Below are 5,664 nucleotides of genomic sequence, written 5' to 3' on the forward strand. Positions count from 1 at the left end.
TGATTTCAATCAGTTTCCAGGTTGGAGGATGGAGGAGCAAGGAAAGGAGGAAGCATCATTTTGAGTATTTAGAAGCACCCCTGTACTCCATCGCAGCTTTCATTGGCCAAGGACCCCCCAAGAGGGCGTCTGATCAACATGTAAAGCAACCAATCCCAGTTTGTTTTGTTCCATGTCATGTTTAGCGTGAAAATGCCGATGTCCCTACGATAACAGACCAGTGTGCATGATAAATTTACTGCAACAATGGTTTCGCGAACTTCGCATACTTTCGAAAATCCAGCGTTTAGTTGAACATGATAAGCGCTCATTGTCACAGTTGTAAACACAATGGCTTTTTTTGTCCATGAGGAGGTTTGGCATCACAACATCTTTATTCCATAAGGGGGTTTGGCTTCATGATGGCTTTGTTTCCAGGTGCACTGTTAAAGAATGCAACACACACGTCTTCTAGAAGTCCTGTAGAATTCAATCAAACTCCTGAAGTGTTTCCCATTTTGTGTGGCATATGCATCAGACATTCATCCAACGGTCTGAGGCTGAGACTAAACGATCCCTGTTGTTTATATGACCTCATTTTGGATAAAAATAAAACACAGATCATGCATAGCATATGTTGTATCTTTGAATTTAAATCATTCACATTGTCCATGAAAACCTCGTGAGCACACTTGCCCTAAAAAAAAAAAAGTGCGGGGAGGAATTTACATTTAATTAAAAAAGCGGAACCCCAGCATCCCCCGCGTATTCTACGTCCATGTGCGTAGAGATAGGAAAGCTGTGCTGTAAAAAAAAAATTCTAATCTACATTAGTTTATTCAAGTCAAATATTGTTGATGACTTCAACCTGACTACACCAAAGAAAGTCATTTTTAATGGTCAGGACAGAAATGTCTCCATATAGTGATGACTACACAGTTTACTATTTATGCAGTGAGTGTGAAAGTGAAATGCGAGGGGCTACAGAGGAATGTGTGTCATTGCCCCGCATCCCCGTCCTTCTGTTCTTTGCTTTTATTTTTTAATTGGACCCGGATTGCAATTTGCAGCTCTCTGGGGGCCACTCTCCCCACAGGGGTGTAATAAGCTATTACCCCTAACGCCTAACACTAATCGACATGGACAGCCCTTTGTGCAGTGCTGGGACAGGGGCCGCTATTGTACAGCCGACCTCCTGCCCTGGGACAGCAAGAGCAGCTATAGGGGTGTGAGGAGGGAACAGCTTTTCTACAACCATCCTGTTAAAAACAAAACAAACTGTAACACTTTACATTTCCTTTCTCTTTCTGGCAGCCAATGCAACCACAAGCTGATACTCTTGCAGTTCACTCGTATAGTCAACGCTGGTTCATCCCAATAAAGCACTGTAGTTTAAACACAACTATTTATGGATCATATCTCTGTGTGAACCACATTGTGTACATGGATGTACTACAAAGCCACTATGAGAAGTAGAGCATAACTGACTACTGTTTTTTTTCAACTTCAGGAACTTTCTTGTCGCAGAGAAGGATTTTTATTTATTTTTTAATTTTTTTTATAACAGATTTTATTAAAACTAAACAGACCCAGACTTTCGGTCTTAAAATATGAAAACACATTTTAAAATATTAATTATTTTTAAATCTATGATTGTCTAAAAGAATGAAACACAAAAGCAAAATAATGATTAATGTGTGAAAACAACTATTTCTTTTACAGCTGTATCACAGTTGTGGGATCATTTCCAACCCAACCACCAATTTTGTCCCTACACTCTAAAAAATGCTGGGTTGAAAACAACCCAAGTTGGGTTGAAAATGAATAAACTCAGCAATTGGGTTGTTTTAACCAAGCAGTTGGGATAAATGTTTGCCCAACATGCAGGCAGTTTTAACTATTGTTTAAAAATGACTGTATTGCTTACCTAAAATTAACCCAAAATATATTGGAAATGAACATTTATTAATATGTTTAATAATTAATAATTAAATAATAAACATTTACTAAATAGCTTATTAATAAATGTTCACATTTTGATTATAATTGTTGCCTCTAGTAATTATTTCTGATTTTTAATTTCCAACCTATTTTGGGTTCATTTTAAGCCAGCCGCATTGTAATTTTTAAACAATAGTTGGTTAAGTGGAACCAGGAGACAATATCCCAGTGATAAGCTTGAGATGAAATATTAGACAAGTGAACACATATCACTGTTTATCTATTGTCTAATTATGCAGTGTGAAAATATTTATTTGTATACATAAATACATAACATCTTATGAATTTAGCTGTAGTGAGACAAAGGTGTCTGCCATTTTATTCTCATGAACGCACATGTGGTGGGAATTTTCATGACTTTCAGGAATTAAAAGGCAGAAATTACAGAATAAGAGAGTTGATTTTTTTTAATAGTGGCCATAGATGAACTCACAGATCAGATAAATAGAGATGGGCACATTACTCTAAAAAGTTACTAATTGTCTTTAATTGACTGTAATGGAATTACTTTACTAATTACTTAGTCTGAATGGTATCACATCTCCCATTCATTTACTTAATAATTAAATTAACCCTAACTAGATGGACAGTTAAAGACAGACAAGAGACTCAGTTCAACTGCCTTTCAAATTCTGTTCATAGCATAAAAGTCACTGCTGTTGTTTCACAACGATCTATTATTATTATTATTATTATTATTATTCCATGTGGAACTACTGTTAGATTCATATTTTTAAAAAATCTGATCAGATTTAAATCATATTTAATCTGTGTGTGTCTGTGTGTGTGTGTGTGTGTGTGTGTGTGTGTGTGTGTGTGTGTGTGTGTGTGTGTGTGTGTGTGTGTGTGTGCATTTTTGTGACAAATCAGGGCACAAATTCACAAAAACAAACCTGTGTCTGTGTGTGTGTATGTGTGTGCGAATGAAAGACACATGTTGTGCAGAGCTGAAGCAGGTGTATAAAGTGGGAGGTCTGTCTGCGGTCAAAGTCCTGGGACTCTTGCCAGTGCATGTCTGCCTCTTTGCTCTCACCTTAAATGCTTCAGACATCTTTGCCATTCTTGGCACTATCTTTCTTTCCTTCATTTCATCTTCCTAAGTTTCCATTTTTCCAGTGTTGTCCTGTAGAGTCAATTAACAAATCACTCACAGGTGTCATTTCCTGGGGAGTTTCTAGCTGAATGTTGTTGGCCCTATGACATAAGGTCAGAGCCGTTATCTGCAGCTCTATTAGATGCGTTTTACTAGATCTGTAGTGTCACCCCTTCACAACCCCCCAGGCTGAACATCTGGTCAAGCCGGGTTCTCTGAGCCATGGAGAAGAGCTCATTAGGAAGAGTGGCGTCCAACCTGAGCAACAGGCCCACTAATCCAGCCCACTGCCAACCCACTGCCCCTCACAGCCAGGTTCATCTGGGGGACGAGTGCAGTCTGCATGAAGGGAGAGGCCGAGTGGGGGGTAGGGGACTACAGCAACTGGGAGCGCATGTGATTCCTTATGCCTTATGAGTCATTGAACACCTGAAGATGTTTAGCACATTACTGAGATGCACGTTTAAAACTAAAACTCTCCCATAATGTGTTTTATGAAACTAAGGAAGCTTGGAAGTTTCCCAAAAGCATCGTTAGCCAACTAACATCGCAAGTTATGTCGTTACTTACATAGTTACATACTTACATACAGCGATTTGGTGTTTCCCGAAACCATCGTTCAAACGAACATTCGCAAACTGCATCGCAAACTTGTGGTTGGAACGACAGCTCTCGAGCTGTGGTTAGAAGCATAGTTTCTTGTTTTTATGACATGTGGACTTAATAAATCCTTATCTTGAGCAAAATAAGCAAGCAGAAATAACTGAGAAATAACTGAGAAAAATGAGATTTAGGGTGCGTTCACACTTTTAGTCCGGTTCGTTTGGTTCATTTGGTTCATTTGGTCCATTTGGTCCGGACCAAAGAAGAAAACAAAACATTTGGTCCTGGTCCGATTAGCGTTCAGATTGGCAATTTTATCACCGAACCAAAATATACCGAACCTAAAGGCACAGGGATACATGCACAACGTGATTGGTCGGATTTTATGACGTATTGCCTATTTTGAGACGAAACTTACCGAACATACGAAACAATGCTGTGTGCTGAGGTAAATGCGCTCGTTGTGTGTGCGTAGCCTGCATGTGATGGTATTTTGGCCAGCTGGGAACTCGTGAAGAGCTTATAAAATGTGCAAAGTAGTCAAAACAGCGGCAGGAATCCCTCCGTCACACACAAACGATCTGCTGCGTGAAGACACGCGTCTGATGCCTGTCATGGGCAGACTCGCGTCTATATGTGCGTTCACACGGCCTCGTAATTCCTGTAGTTACAAGATTCTAGCTTGTAAAAAGCATTCACGTCCTCGTAGAACTCGTAATTACAGCTTGTAAGCTGGGAGTTTTCTGAAAGCTCCCAGATGTACCACGTGGCCGCTGTACCACCTGACCGCTGTAGATTGATTTATTAGGCGTTGATAGTGGTACCATGGAAACGCATAATTCCCAGTCCAAGGACCAAAAGGACCTGAACAGCTCCGACTATAACGTCACGTGTTGTCATTTCAAGATTAAGGTAAATACGAGGTGTATGACAAGAAAAACCAACATGTGTGAGGATTCTGTCCTTTTTAGGGTCTTGTCTTCCTGTTTTTGGTTCGGTTACATGTCTTTGGTCCGTGTTGCGTTCTTATATCATTCGAACCGCACCAGAGTTCGTTTGGAAGCGGACCGAGACCCATCTTTTCAGCGGTCTCAGTCCACTTGTTTGGTGCGCACCAGGGTTCGGATGGCAGCGTTCGGATATGTTCAAATGAACCGCACTAACAGAGCAATCGTACCAGGGTTCGTTTTAATCGAACCAAACATGATAAGTGTGAACGCACCCTTAGTCCTCTAATGCCATGTCTGTAATTTATAGCAGAAATTCTAGCATTAATTCGATCGCAAATGGATTAATTTAAAGAAGTTATTACTCCACCACCTGCGTGACTTGAAGGACAAGTTTGTGACAATATGGTTTCGGGAAACAGTTGTGACTAGCTAGTTGATTTGTTCAACGATGCATCATACTATGGTAGTTCAGCAGCGAGTTACATCGTTGTTTAGGAAACGCACCCCTGATTTGAGGGACAAGTTTACAGTTTATGTCAAGTTTAGGCTTACAACTAGGGTTAGGTGCTTCAGTGTTATTATTTCCCTCTGATTTAGGGATAAATTATGGGTAGGGTTAGGTTTAAGGGTAGGGATAGGGTTAGGACTAAATTTTCAGACAGGAATGTTGTTCCAGGATCAACAAGAATATGTTGATCCAGGAACGTCTTACTTGGCAAAATCACGGTGACCCTGCTCAGTTATTCTCTAAGGGCCAGTTCACACAGAACGCATTTTTGCTGTTAAAAACATGAGATGCGGGTCATTGGAATGACAAAAAGCTCAGGGTCTAGAGATGCTTTTTTTAAAAGTTGAATTTTAATCTTAATGTTATGAAGCGACGAGAATACTTTTTCCATGGCAAAAAAAAAACAAAATGTCAGTGTTTCAAAGAATCAGTGGTCCAGAGCGGGTATGCCAAAACTGCCAAAGTCACATGAACCATTGAAATTTCGAAACACTTATGACATAACAAAGCCTTGTTTACTGAAATCATGT

The sequence above is a fragment of the Chanodichthys erythropterus genome, chromosome 5 (assembly GCF_024489055.1).
Source record: "Chanodichthys erythropterus isolate Z2021 chromosome 5, ASM2448905v1, whole genome shotgun sequence".
In the NCBI taxonomy this organism is placed as follows: domain Eukaryota; kingdom Metazoa; phylum Chordata; class Actinopteri; order Cypriniformes; family Xenocyprididae; genus Chanodichthys; species Chanodichthys erythropterus.